The sequence below is a fragment of the Ruditapes philippinarum genome, unplaced genomic scaffold, assembly GCF_026571515.1.
Source record: "Ruditapes philippinarum isolate M1 unplaced genomic scaffold, ASM2657151v2 ctg8913_1_1_1_1, whole genome shotgun sequence".
NCBI lineage: Eukaryota > Metazoa > Mollusca > Bivalvia > Venerida > Veneridae > Ruditapes > Ruditapes philippinarum.
This window is the reverse complement of record NW_026859987.1, coordinates 1-16368: the sequence shown is the minus strand read 5'-3', so window position 1 is coordinate 16368 and position 16368 is coordinate 1.

The following is a 16368-nucleotide window of genomic DNA, read 5'->3' as shown; positions in this document are numbered from 1 at the left end:
TTCTTCCATTGGGCCTTTGGGTTGAACATAGGATCACGGCTGCTTGTTCTGCTTTTTTTTAAAGAAAATTAATTGTGTTGGTGTTTGGCCGCTTAACTCCAAACAATTCTATAGTCGAACGAATGCTCTCATTTTTTTCAACGATGAAATAGCAAATATAATGATTAAAAATGAGTAGACAAGTCTGCATGAAAACGTTCACAAAATGTCGTAGTTAGACGGATTTAAGTAACATTGACTAGAACAGTTTTGTTAAGACATTTAACGGATTTTTTCTACTTTTCTGTTAAATAGCTTAATTAGTAATAAAGTAGTAAAACGTATTGCCAGATTAAAAATAAGCAGAACATATTTCAATCTAAAATATCCATACCATAACACAAATTGGTAAATCATTATTTGTTTACAAAATTTAAACTATCAAAATATAGTTTGTCGTAATAATGTGCTCGACAAATATCGCAAGTATATTTGCTTATAACAACAGCTTTTTATTATGTTATCAAAATAATTATTTGAAAGTTATAAAAAGAAACAAAACATTATGCAAAAAAAAATAAAAAAATAGTCTAAACAAGTTTATGTTTTATTCGTCAATCTATCTACTAAAGCGGCCGGTTATTACTGCACATCTAACAAAATTGTTGTATTATCAAAACGTATAATCCTGTTCAGGGCATGCGCAGGTTTTTATGATCATACACCCGCATCTTATGGAATGGCACTATGTGCCGTGTTGAATGTTCCATTATAACATTTAAACAATTATTTAATGAATGTTTCTTATCTTCAATTCACCGTTGTTATGTAAAGAATGTGGAATAATTCAAGAGTAGTAAAGCTTTAAGTAGCTTCCTATTGATCAAACCGATCCTGCATCATTTTTTATATTTTCCTGTTTTAGGTATTCATTCTTTAAGGATTCTTGTTAGAAAAGCTGAAGCTTAAGGAATTTATTTTGATCCAAAGATATCGATCCAATTTTTAAAAGAATACATATTTACTTTGATTTTTGCGAAATAATTAGGTGGAATTTAAACAATTCAGCTTCTTTGCCTCAAGTAATGTCCGCGATTGAACACTATTTATTTGAATTGATTCGATGTATGTACATATCTTTTGCTTTCATGTTTAGAAATGTTTCTTTAAACTGAAAGTGCATAGTTTGGAAATTTCAAAGCTTATTGACCACTATGCAAACAATATTTTAATAAAAAGTGATCTTAATGTGAAAATCCTGCAAAATGAGGATCTACTTTTATCGAGGTTCCATCCGAAGATGGATGTTGTTCAGCAAAACAGTTTACCGTATTCATTTCTGAAATGCAGCTTTAACTCTGTATACATTGCAAGCAATGTATACAAAATCTATCAATATTCACTCATCAGGGCCTCTATGCTTTTAATGACCTTACAACTGGTAAATATTATACAACAAAAATAGTAAGTAATACCTAAGATAGAAAGAAAAGAACAAATAATTTAATCATGAGCTACTTCCCCTTAAAATAGAGAAAACCTGAAACCCAAAAGAACACCCTAAACCACAAAATTATGAAATGTTGCAGGCTCAGTGTTATTAAACCATGCAAATTAATGATAAATGATTCATAAAAAATAGATGGCCATGTGACAGCAGTAATTGCAGAAAATCGGATAGCTTTCAACATCCGAATACTGGTACACTTGGTAAAAACAACCACTCTGTGCAACAGATAAACGTAATATGGATAAAATCAATACGATAATCGTTTGCAACAGTTCATTACATATCCTAATGCATGTGAACTTTCTTCTTGTAGGAAAATTTTGAAAATATATACACTGTAGGGAATGACGTGACTTTTACGGTTACGCGTACAGACAATATGGCGGCCTAAAAACCTCGCTTCACATGTGTTTTTTTCTGTTTTTTTTTTTTTTTTTTTTTTTTTTTTGTTTTTGTTTATTATACCCCTTTTATTTACATACTAATTTTCAATGTTGACAATTTTTTCGCGGGTAACATTCATGCAAAATTTGTAATTTTTATAAATATGATTAAACTACGTCCAGTTAGCAAAGAGAAAATGTTCATAGAAGTTCTTTATTTGAAAATGTAAATAACCTTACAATCTGACCTTAATTCAACGTTGTTCCACGTTTATGTTCCTATACAGGACCTATTGGCGGTATTTTTAATATTATTCAAAATTCTATGAAAGTCTGAGGATAAATGCATCAATCATGATTTTGTTAAATCAATATCTAGGTTATAGCCTGCATAGATATTGCTTGCACATAACATATTGCGTGGGAGTTATCAACAATAAAAGTACATGTGGCCGTTACCTAAATCATTTTTCTCTTGTGTATTGGAATAGAAAATGACAGTCAACATTTAACATGCCTAATATTTACATTTTCAAATAAAGACATTCTATGAATCTTTTCTCTTTGCTAACTAGACGTAGTTTAATCAAATTCATAAAAATGCAAATTTTGCGTGAATGTTACCCGCAAAATAATTGTTCACATTGAACATTCCTGCTGAATTTTTGAGTGTTTGTAAAAGCTATAAGGTATAGGCGGCAACAATTCTTTATTTCGCGTAGGCTGCAACAGGTCTCGTATGTAAGTAAAAGGGATATAATAAAGGATTACCTGAAAAACACATGTAAAGCGAGGTTTTTAGGCCGTCATTTTGTCTGTACTCGTAACCGTAAAAGTCACGTGATTCCCTACCGTGATATAAATTAATGAATGAATGGATACGGCATCAATGTAGACCACAACGATATTCGAAATCCGGGTTTTAGTATTGTCAATAAAACTAAGGGACAAGCTGTTAAACTGAGCATGCAATTTCGTGAAAATATTATCACAATGCAAATGCTTTTTACATAAAGTTATTAAATACAAATATAACAACATATTTGTTTGCTTGATTTTTATGAATCAAAATAAAACTAATTAACACAACACGACGTTAACTGCTAATAATAACAGCTCCTTCCATAGGCCAAAATAAAAAAAAACATTCCATAAGAGACGACGCCGTTCACCGGCGTCACCAACAAAAGTCATTTACGTTGATAACACACATCAATACCTAGGCTGTTATTTGACTAACACCCGTCAGACTGGCACGAGTCAACTTTCTTAAAGAAATGTAATTAAATTTTAATTTAGTTATCTACAAAGCCACTTATACGACGTGTCAATAATACGTGATGACCGGCAATTAAAAATTACTATGAAACGTGTAAATCACGAGTGACAACATCTCACCTTGATATCGCCGACCTTTGATCAGTCGGCTGTTTTCACACTTCGACAAATTGAGATGAAAATATGTTTGGCTTTAATTGACAAGACCAAATTTTCTTTTCGACTAAACAGGAGTCTCGGTAAGTCAAAATTTGACCTAAGCGGAGTTAAAATACAAATATAAAGAAGGAAATTTGACGGGACTTTAGAAATTCTTTGACTAACGCGGAATTTTGAGTAAAGCGATTTTGACTTATTGAGAGTCAACTGTATTTCATTTTTGTGTTAGAGCCGACATTGTTTTAATCATGAGACAGAGTAATATTTGGTAAAAGCTATTTATTCTTGTTTCATGGCAATACAATTACGAACTAGTCGGGAGTGCATCTAATGCAATATTAAAATAAGATCGATATTCTCTGCTGTATGAAATAACATCAATCAGGTCCCCGGAAATCTACATAAAATGTCACAATTTTTCAAATTATTTTTTGTCGTATTCCTTGTCATTCCTTACCCAGCTGTTCACAAATCACAAGACAAGAAGTTTAAACAATTTAAAATAGGTTACAATCATGTTCTTTATTCAGTTGCATCCAGTTATCATAAAACAATTCCCTGATAATATTTGTAAGTGTAATTACGCTAAATGTTAAAAATGTGAATGTCATTTTTATCCTGTTCCTTCAGTATTGCATCAAAAGAGGTATATGGCACAACTTATGTTTCATCTAATAATTTGTTTCCTACAAATCAATCTATGTATAAGATGTCACAGCTTCCCAAATGAATGTACCTTCACTGAATGTACTTTGTAAATTACCAGTGCTAAATGTGATGCACTGTTACATTTACAGTTTTGTTCTGAAACTGAGACATGCGGAAACATTTAATCACCACGTAATGGTATTAGAAAAGTTAAATTAACTTAAGGATGTCACGCAAAATTGACATTCTCTCTTAATGATAGTACGGATCACTTTACTTGTATGTGACAGGCATGGAGATATGGTGTTCTACTAAAAATTGTTTGTCGTCTTTTTTTCTTGATTTCAAATCTGTAAAGAAAACTGTTGATTTAAAGATACATAATTGTAGCTCCGCAACAGATTCTGAAAAACGTTCGTCCACTAGCATCACACATGTACGTGTTAACTTCTGTAATTTAAAATACAATCTTCAAACATTAATTTAGTTTCCACTGTATTATTTGTTTCGGTATTCTTATTGACATTTTTCTTGCTTTTGGCTTAAATCATTATCATATAAGTATTAAACATTATTCCTCTGTACCATTTTAATACCGTTAGTGTTCAATCTCTTTGTTTTTATTTTTATTTGTTGTCGTTTCTTAAAAGAAGTTCCACTGACTTCTTTTTTTTTGACATGACGGGACTGGAAGTAATGTGACCTTTCTACTTGTTAATTGCATATATTCTGCATTTCTTTAATTTAAATAATTATATTTTTAATTTTCAAACTGAAATACAGACAAAAGTCATTACATATTAAACCCTAGCTGTATGACTTGATGACACCGACTGACTTATAATGTTATCTTATGAACACACTGAGGGTCATGCACAACAGTTATATTTAAAGCTACGTTAAATAAATATGTAAAACAAGTTCGTATACGAATTTTAACATGGAAATGGAGACTATAATCAGCGCGTGTATGCGCTACGTCACAGTTTTATAGTTGCTATCCGGAACACAGCAAATATGATATTTTCTTGTGCAAACACACTTTAACCGTTTTAGCTTCACGGTGCACTAGGTCTGGGGTTCAGTGAAAGTAATCATCTCGTTAAAAGATTAGATTTGTATGAAAACATCCGCTACTATGCAGAAATATACCGTTAAATTAGGACTGCTACTTATAGTCATGTTTGTACTTCCCTTTTCGCCACAAAGAGGTAACCCATTTTGTATGCTAATAAAACTCATTTTGGTTGTCTGGACACCAAAATAAGACCTGGAGTCGATATAAAACCCAATTTATTAATGAAACGTCGCTATTTAGTTTATTATGAAATTTATTAAATGTAGCTTTTAGTCCAAGCCGATATCTTGGGACTGCTGTATGTGCAAGCGCGTGATTTCACCAACCATCTGATCGTTTCATTGCCAAGTCATTGAAGTAGTTTGCCTAAGAAGCAGGGTAATACCAAACAATTTTACAATCTTATTTTTGCAAAAAGGAAAACATGACGTTATGGATGAGGGCAAATGTTCATATGTGGCAAAAGATATGGAAACATGACAAAATAGCTCTTAAATACATTACACATACACATGTTATGTCTTTGTTTTGTATGAAAGATGGACACATGCTTATTTTGTGAACATCAGCTTATCTCATTCGTGAAAATATTACATTTTTGTGTTCACTCTGTGAAATATATTTTAATCATTCAAATAAAAAAATATCTCTACTCGTTTTAAATGGATTGTTTCCAGATAATTAAGTACTTGGTTCGTTGAAATTGTTTGGTTTCATTTTATTTTTTTGTACTTTGGTTGGAGAACCTTAAACAGTTTCAAAGTGTAGCAGAAGCCTCCGAAGGGATTTCCAGATGTATATACATATTAATAATTCTACCTCATGGAAACAGTACACCATTAACGTTCCGATATTCGTTATTAAATGTTTCAAAATAAATACAAAATGACGTAAACAATAGAACGAATCCCACGAATTGATGTTCAATGAAGAGATGCGCGATTTAAATGCCTGATTTAAACTGTGACTGACAATTACGTCTGCAATGTCTTGAATCTAGATTATTTCATAATCTCAACTTGAACATATTTTCCTTTTTCTGAGTCAAGGTTGAGAAATAAATCACGTTGATACATTTTAGAGAGAACACGATAATTATAATCCTTGTTTTAACAAATAATGATCACATTTCTCTTCGATTTCAATTTTTACTTTTTAACTTAAGAAACGTGACAATTTGAAGCAGGAAACGAAATACATTCACAATTAATTTGTCCCGAATAGCAGAATAATAGGCTTCCCATTAATTTGAGAGATATTAATTTGCTCATTTAAAACGATCATTGTCAGTTACGATAGCAAAATTTTGTGAAATCGTTCGAAAGCTTTTAACCTTGTTTTCCTATTTCACGGAAGAATTATGACCGCCTCAATTCTAGTCGCCAAACTGAGAGAAACGGTCATATTTTTCTATTAAATCCTGGTGTTTTAAGTAGTTTTCCTGTAAAGAATTGAATGTGATATTGAATGTAACTGTTTTTAAAAAAGAAGGTAATCCAAACAGATAACATAGTTTAATTGCTTTACAACAAGAAAATTTAATGCATATTTAGTAATGTATTTGATACGTATTTATTGGATTTAATGGCGGCAACCTTATTCTCGATTTTAAGCTAAACAACTCATGCATAAGAGACTCAACCGTCACTGTTATTTTCCTTACAGGTTCCATGGGATCTTTTAATCCCTATTTTGTCATTTGTAGAGGAATACAAGTAGATTGTATGTAATTTGATGTGTAACATTTTACCCTAAATTTGTTGGACATGTCTTTATGTCTGTCCCATGAACATTGAAAAGCAAACGAATAGCTAGAGCTATTGCTCAATAGAGCATAGACAGGAACTATAGAAACAGTAAGAAGAAACGCCGTACTTTTTTTAACACAATGAAACATCCCTAAGAGGAGATCTTATTACTTTCATTTTCTTAATGTACAGAAAGAACACCAATAGACCGAAACCAGCATTTGGTTATCTTAAAAAATAATGAAAGCTGTTGAAGCTGTAATTGTCGTTTTACTCATTCATCAAATACAAGCTATAAACAATATCTGACAACTTAAATTGTCAATTTAAGTGAAATTGAATTATATTGCTGTCATTTAGTCTTTATCTGTACAGTTTTTGCGAAGAACAGCTTTCTGGGCGTCATTAATCAATCTTATTTGAAAGGGAGCTGCTATCTTGTGATTTTGTTAGTTTGCTTGTTCGCATTAGGTAAGACTCCAAAGTAAAATAATAAAAAAAAAACAACGTAATTGTCTTGTTGATCTTGTTGTGCATTCATTAAATAAATATGAAATATATGTTGAGACACGTAAGCGAAAATAGTTCAAATTAGACATGTAAGTTGTATTGTACAAATGTAACAAGATAATTGTTAGCATTAAAACACTTAATTTCTATGCTTCATGTTCTTGAATGAAACGAATCACGATTTCGGTGCTTGTTAGTATATAAGCCAATTTTAATACAGGTTTGATCAAATCTCGGGAGTCTATCCGATTGATTTATTTAGGTTTGAATGTGTAATAATAATGCTTAGCGTGACGGCTTTAACTGAATTTATTACTTTATTTTGAAGTGTTTCCCAATTACATGAATATCCACTTAATATGCATCTCATTGTAGGCTAAGTCATAATTATTTCGTGACTGTACTGTACGTAATGTTATTATGATTATCATGTGTCCATGTTTACATTTTTGGCTGGTGTCATGCGTGTATCATTGGACTTTTTTGTAGATCCAATTAAATATGATAACGAATGGCGACATTCAATGAAAACATCCCCTAACACAACCAAGCAGCACCGAATCACCGACAAGGCGACCAGGAGGATACCAAATAAACACACACAGAAGAGGTCACACGGGCAAAGCACGGACGATTAGTTATGAATAATTAAAATATAAAAAAAAAACAGCATGGCATCTTCCAGAACATATACTAAATTATTACTGCTATATTTCATATCAATACTTGAATGATGATAAAATATATCATAAAACGGCTGATATTATAATTAGGGATTTGCTCAAAATTTCCCTAATTGGGGGTAGTATAGGCGATTTTAGGGTCATCTATTTTTCCTAAATTAAGGAGGACTGATTGAGAAATGCTCAAAAGTCTGAAATTTGGGTAAAAAACAGGCATAAACTGTTGAGTTAATGGAGGAGAAACAAACGAAATACAAGCTTGATTTTATTGTAATATCTATCTGCACAGTAAAACGAAAAGGAGGACTAATCCTCCCTCTCACCTCAAACAAAAGACTGTACCTATTCAAAAAGTCTTTGCACAGATTAATCGAAAAGACGGATTAATCCTCCTTTTTGTTAACACTAAAAACAAAGATGCAAAAAAGGAGGACTAGTCCGCCTTATTATGATACTACTTAAACTACAGACGACGCATTTTTTCAAGAAAGATTATCATTCCTTTCTTATTAACATTCAAAACCAGAACTGAAACAATAAAATTAATTTTGTATATATAAGTTGTCAAACAAGACGGATTAATCCTCCTTTTTATTAATTTTCAAAACTCTTCAATATTAAATCAAAACTGAAACATATAAAATGATTCAGGAAAAAGGAGGACTAGTCCGCCTTTTTCAAAAAGACATACATGTATATATTTAAATTGTCTACAAAAAGAACATAAAAAAGGGATAAATCCTCCGTTTTTTAACTTTTAAATCTACATAAAAATAAAAGTAAGACGATAGGGAACTTCAAGACTAATCCGCCTTTTGCAATTTTAATCAAACCAAATACTTTTAATAATCAGTCAAAACTGAAACAAAATAAAATAACCAAAGAAAGGGAGGACTAGTCCGCCTTTATTTGATTAGTCTGGAAAAGTACACGAACAGACATATTATTCATTTTTATTAACTGTCAAATCTGAAATAGAACAACAGTAAAAAAAGGTGAAATAGTCCATCTTTTATAATGGGAACAAAACAAAGACAAAATATAGTAAAGATTTCTCTGAAAAGACGGATTAATCCTCCTCTATAATCCTAAATGAATAATCAGTCAAAACTAAAACAATATAAAGGGGGACTAGTCCGCCCTTTTTCGGAAAGAGTGTATATATTTAATTAGTCTGAAAAAGAACATGAAAAGACGGATTAATCCTCCTTTTTATTAACTTTCAAATTTAAAGTAGAATAAAAGAGAGGCGATATGGAGGAATGGTAGTAGTCCGCCGTTTTGCAATGTAAATCAAACAAAGAGTCCAAAATATTTACGATTTCTCTTAAAACTTATCTGTAAGGGCGGATTAATCCTCCTCTTTAAATAATCAGTCAAAACTGAAAAATATAAACAAATCAGGAAAAGGGAGGACTAGTCCGCCTTTTTTCAGAAAGCTTGTATATATTTAATTAATCTGAAAAAAAGAACATGAAAAGACGGATTAATCCTCCTTTTTATTAACTTTCAAATTTAAAGTAGAATAAAGAGAGGCGATATGGAGGAATAGTAATAGTCTGCCGTTTTGCAATGTAAATCAAACAAAGAGTCCAAAAATATTTATGATTTCTCTTTAAACTTATCGGTAAGGGCGGATTAATCCTCCTCTTTCAATAATCAGTCAAAACTGAAAAATGTAAACACATCAGGAAAGGGGAGGACTAGTCCGCCTTTTTTCAGAAAGCTTGTATATATTTAATTAATCTGAAAAAAGAACATGAAAAGACGGATTAATCCTCCTTTTTATTAACTTTCAATTTTAAAGTAGAATAAAAGAGAGGCGATATGGAGGAATGGTAGTAGTCCGCCGTTTTGCAATGTAAATCAAACAAAGAGTCCAAAATATTTACGATTTCTCTTAAAACTTATCTGTAAGGGCGGATTAATCCTCCTCTTTAAATAATCAGTCAAAACTGAAAAATGTAAACAAATCAGGAAAAGGGAGGACTAGTCCGCCTTTTTTTCAGAAAGCTTGTATATATTTAATTAATCCGAAAAAAAAGAACATGAAAAGACGGATTAATCCTCCTTTTTATTAACTTTCAAATTTAAAGTAGAATAAAAGAGAGGCGATATGGAGGAATAGTAATAGTCCGCCGTTTTGCAATGTAAATCAAACAAAGAGTCCAAAAATATTTATGATTTCTCTTTAAACTTATCTGTAAGGGCGGATTAATCCTCCTCTTTCAATAATCAGTCAAAACTGAAAAATGTAAACAAATCAGGAAAGGGGAGGACTAGTCCGCCTTTTTTCAGAAAGCTTGTATATATTTAATTAATCTGAAAAAAGAACATGAAAAGACGGATTAATCCTCCTTTTTATTAACTTTCAAATTTAAAGTAGAATAAAAGAGAGGCGATATGGAGGAATGGTAGTAGTCCGCCGTTTTGCAATGTAAATCAAACAAAGAGTCTAAAAATATTTGCGATTTCTCTTAAAAATTACAGATCTGTAAAAGCGGATTATTCCTCCTCTTTCATTAATCAGTCAAAACTGAAATAATATAAACCAATCAGGAAAAGGGAGGACTAGTCCGCCTTTTAAGTAAGATTGTTTAAATTTCAGTAGTCTGAAAAAAGAGTACCAAAAGGCGGATTAATCCTCCTTTTTATCAACTTTTGAATCTCAAAAAGAAAAAGGTAAGACGATAACATGGATAAGGAGGACATGTCCGCCTTTTAGCATGGCAAATCGAACCAAAGACTAAATATAGCAAAAATTTCTTACAGACTTATCTGAAATGACGAGTTAATCCAGAACTTTCAATAATCAGTCTAACTGAAACAATATATATAATTTAAAAAATGGGAGGATTAGTCCGCCTTTTTAAAAAAGACTGTATATATTTAAGTAGCATGAAAAAGTACATGAAAAGAGGGATTAATCCTTTTTCTTTACTTTCAAATCTGAAACAGAACAAAAGTATAAACAATAGGGAGGACTAGTCCGCCTTTATATAATGGGAATCAAACCAAAGACTTAATATATTCAAGATTTCTTATAAGACGGATTTATCCACCTCTTTCAATAATCAGTCAAAGTTGAAACAATATAAAATAATTAGAAAAAGGGAGGACTAGTCCGCCTTTTAAGTAGTCTGGGAAAAATACATGTAAGGGCGGATTAATCCTCCTTTTTTATTTACTTTCAAATTCAAAGCAAAATAAAATTAAAACGATAGGGAGGACTAGTCCGCCCTTTTCAAAAAGATATATAATTTATTCAAGTAATCTGAAAAATACATGAAAGGAAGGATTAATCCTCCTTTTTAATTACTTTTAAATATACAGCAAAATAAACATAAAGACTTTTAGATGTGTCTTTTGACATATGTTTCTTTTCAATTTCTTTCAATTTATCTGATTTCAGCAATGTGTGTACAAATGTATATGCAAAAGTCTTGTCACATATAACATTAAGTTTCTCAAAACATCTCAATTTCAGTTCAGTTACTTCATCGTTACCCTTTCTTATGGGTTTAAAAGCGTTGGTGCTGTTATGGTTTCAGCCCACTCCATTTTTGCTCAAAGTACTCAAGAGTAAATCAGTCATAACTTGCGGATAAATTCTGGATTGATCTTGATTCGTACATTATATAATGTAGTGCTCCATCTCTATCCAAACCATCCGAGGCCCGGAAATCAGAGAATGTCATTCCGTCATCAAGTTTAAATTACTTTGCATTCAGTTAAACAGTAAAATATTCTGTTTTGTATTGCATCTTGACACTTCCGCCAGGAAATGAGGTCCTGAAAATACATGTACTAATAAACAACTATTACAGTCAAAATATCTCATACGTCAAGCAAACATTTACATTATAATTATATAAAATGGTCTTGAAGTAGGACTAGTCAAACAAGTCATTACTTGAACCGGTGCATAAAAAATTAAATAATTATTTTCAAACTTTAGTTGACATGATCTAATTAGCACCATGTTACACCGCATTAAGCTCTTAACCAATAAAGCAGTCCGAGGAGCATTTTGCATTGCGCCGTAACGCATATAGCTATATTCGTAATCGTACGAATAATGCTCCCGCCAGCTTCACGGAATTTTATTTGCTAACAAAATGCAATCATTCACAAAGGATGTGTCCCTTTTACGAATAAAGCATGAAGTTGGATAGAAAAAGAACAATGTCGACACGAAAAGAATGTTAAATTGCATCATCATCATCATCATCACCACCACCACCCCCATCATCATCATTATCATCACCATCATCATCGTCGTCATCATCATTTTCTACAAATCTTCGTATGATGATGTACTTGTGGGAAGAATCATGTTGGTGTACTGGTGCTAATGTCGTGATGATAATGATGTTCTGATGATGATAAAGGTGATGTTGTATACCTTCTGCTGTTGCTGCTGCTGTTTATGATAAAAATGATAATGGTGATGATGATTATGTACTGATAATAATGATAACGTTATCGTATGATGATGTTAACTATGTGCTTTTGTCGTTTTTGTCGATGTTGATGGTGATCATCATCGAGTACAATGTTGAAATAACATGTTCCTCATATGAAAAATAGACATAAATAATAATATTAATAGGCCTTACCCCCCCCCCCCTCCCTCTTAAGCGTTATATGTTATGGCGGTGTTGTAATTTCGCGATGAGCGAAGTATGTAAGAACCTCGTTATAACGCAGTGTTTGTAACTTGGACCCCCGACATAAGAGTTATAAGGGGATGCAGTGTATCTTATATTATGTATATCACGAAATTATTTATTTCCAACACCCTGCTGTTTCAATAAAAAAGTTGCTCGATTCCTTTCTCCAACAGAGGGCTTACATGTATGCCCATTTGAACTATTCTTGCTTTGGTTTTGATAACATAATATCTCGTGGCCACGATTTCGCTATCTCGTGACCACGGCTTAGTAACTCGTGGCCACGACAAAGTATCTCGTGGCCACGACTTAGCTATTTCGTGGCCACGACTTAGTAACTCGGGGCCACGACTTAGCTATCTCGTGGCCACGACTTAATAGCTCGTAGCCACGACAAAGTATCTCGTGCGCTCAAGATAAATAAAAACACACACATGTCACATTTGTGCCACCGAACATTAAGCATATATAAGTATATACCAATTAGTCATTGATCTATATACAGTATAATGATATAATTGGATAATTTAATGTAAAGATAACAGGTTTTATTATTTATAACTCACATTAATTAGTAAGTATTCTTAACTTAATTTTTACTATCTGCCCTATCAGAATTTGACATCTTTCTGTATGTGTATACATTTGTACCGAAAGGCGATGGTAAGATGGTAAAAACGCGATGGTACTATGGTGAAAACGCGATATAACATCGCGTTTTCACTATCGTACCATCGCGACATCGTGTTTATACCATCGTACCATCGTGTTTTCACCATCGTACCATCGAGTTTTCATCATCGTGTTATAGTTCAATCGCGTTTTAACCGTTGTACCATCGTGCATCGCGGATAGGGAAGGAATAAAAGATCACGATTGTAGATCATTTGAAAGTTTCTTTCAAAGTGAATAGTTCATATATTATGTAAGTAAAAAAATTATATATACGCCGTAAATTGCATAGTTTGTAACAGAAATTAGAGCTTTGAGGATGTTTTTTTGTCTGTTTTATTTCTCTCTTTATTTGTTTGTTTACAATCTTGTTTTCACGTGCATAGCCCACAAACTCTCCCTACTTAAAGAAACTACATTATTATTTTTTTTTTCTCTAGAAATCTTTTAGTTGATCTAAACAGTTCATAGAAAATATATATTTGCGCAAAGCACTCATTGGTAGCAAATATAATTAATCATATCATTATTGTTGTTAATTAAACGTGTTTTATTACGAACTATTTAACATTGCGAATTGTATATGTACTTAGGCTAACGATTTAAGATTACAGGGGCGTACATGTAAGATTATTATTTATGCTCCTTGATAAAGGCTGATATTGACTTATATGAATATAAATTATCTCTATTATTAATCTTACTTAAAAAAACACACTTCATTTTATTTTTCTCTCTCTATAATTTTGTAAAGTACAATACATGTAGTATAATTTATGACTTAAAAGTCTCTATATAGCATGCTGATCACATGCAAAATTTTGTCTAATGTATAGGATATTATTTAGTACATGTATGTGTTTATGTATTACTGTACATTGGAATGTTTTTTTGATGTTTTTCCAAAGGATAACTAGCATAAAAAATGTTAATGAAAACACTCGCTAGTGTGCTATTGGTCATTTATTTTTTCTTTTCTTTTTTTTCTCTTGTTTTAACATAGTAATGATTGGAACACATTAACATTAATGTCTCTTTTCCATGATAAGTCAATTAAAAAGTTTAGTTTTTTGTTTTTTTTTCTCTTGTTGTTGTTGTTTTTTAATACTTATATAGATAAGAACCATATCATCAGATGAATAATGTGCATATTAAATCTGTATTGAAGGATTCCCCCAAAATTAACATCTTTATCTATAAATGTTACTGAATCTCCATTATATTTTGAATTAAAACACTATTCATCAGCTGATAAAGTACTATCGGAAGTTTGTTTATAATATTGTATCTGTTTATATAGTATATCCCCATGTTGTATTACCATATACCCTGGGAAAGAAATAAAGAGATATGTTCTGTTCTGTTCTGTTGAATAAATGAATGGCTAATTGTGTTTAATACTCGACGGCGTTTATGGTCGCGTTCAATTAGAGCATTTAAATATCAAAAGAAAATCTTTATTTTTTACATAATCTTCGTTTAGAAACCAAAAAATGTACAATACGCTAAATGACACAAAGCAATTATTACTGACGTGAGGGATATTCCTACGTATTCAGTTAAAATTGTGGCGGAAATTACCGATCGCGTTACGGAAAAAAGTCTTTTTTCACCAAAAGGCATCTTAAAACATTTTTTATTGTAATCTACATGTCGAAGTCTATTTAAACTGAAAAATATGCCTATTCTGGACCACAGACCTTTGATATAATTCTTTATAAAACGATAACGAAAGTAAAACCCCATTTATACACCATTTAAGTTCGTGCACAGAAGGCGCTGAATTTGTTTGGGTCTCAGAATGTCAGACAAGTGAAGGTTGTGAGATTATAAACCAATTTGTTTGTATGGTGTCACCAATGCTGTTTCCAGTGTTATAACTATAGTAAATTGGCTATAAGACTAATTGCAACACTGCACTGATATTCAATTCAATGTTTATTTGGCTTTAAAAAAAGTGACCTGATCTGGGTTTTGAACTCCAGACCTATCGCTTCCAAAGCGAGCGTGTACACCCCTCGACCACGGGGAATTATAAGATAATAGCCTGAAAGATACCAAAATAATTCTAAATTAGAGTTTGTAACCCTTTTTAATTTCGATATATTTTACTCACGATAAACCTGTTGTTTAACACAGAAGTTAATAATCATGGAGCTGAATACAAGCATGTATATCTATAAGAATAACACAATATCATAAATCTTCGACCAATCGGGAGCTATTTTTTCGTTACGAAAATGTATGCGCCTGTCATTTGACAATCTTTACGCAGTAATCTCCCCTTAATTTTTCGGCGTTCATGTACAAATAAGAGCATCAGGGTCTGAAATTTCGCTACCATTATTTGTTTGGTCTGACGACCCAAAAAAAGTAAGCGTGCAGAACCATTTATGTAAAAATTAGCATTCGCAGGTAGCCAAATTATCTATATGCGGCTAAATATGATTTGATCTGAATTAAACAACCAGGTCTTCCTAAGCCACTCAATTATTATCAATTATTTATCTATCACACGCACATTGTTATCATTTTGAGCGTTTTGATGTATACGAAATAATTATCCTTTACATCACCTGTGACATGAAATAATATAATACTATATCCCAGATATTACATTGAATCAAGCGACGTACTGTTTCAACTAATAATGGTTTAATGTCATGTTAAAAGCTTCAGACGGTTTGAAGTCCGAGATTCTGTAAATCAAATTTTAAAAACCTTCTTTCTGCATTTTTTGTTGCCAAATAAAGATATGAAACTTCAAATATTGGAGAATGATTGTATATTTAACATTCTAATTTTTTCAAAAAGTGATTCTAACATACATAGCAAACAGTAATTTCTCTTTGCCTCACGCAGGTGGAAATATTGTGATGACATTTGATGTCTGATTTCTATTCGCGAGAGCATTTAATAAACAAGGACTTCTCAAGTATGATATTTACTAGTATAAAATCATGTAAGTCATATGATATTTGCTACAACAATCTCATTTCATGTGCGACCATTATTAATTCCCATGTCCGTGAGCAGCCATTTTCGAT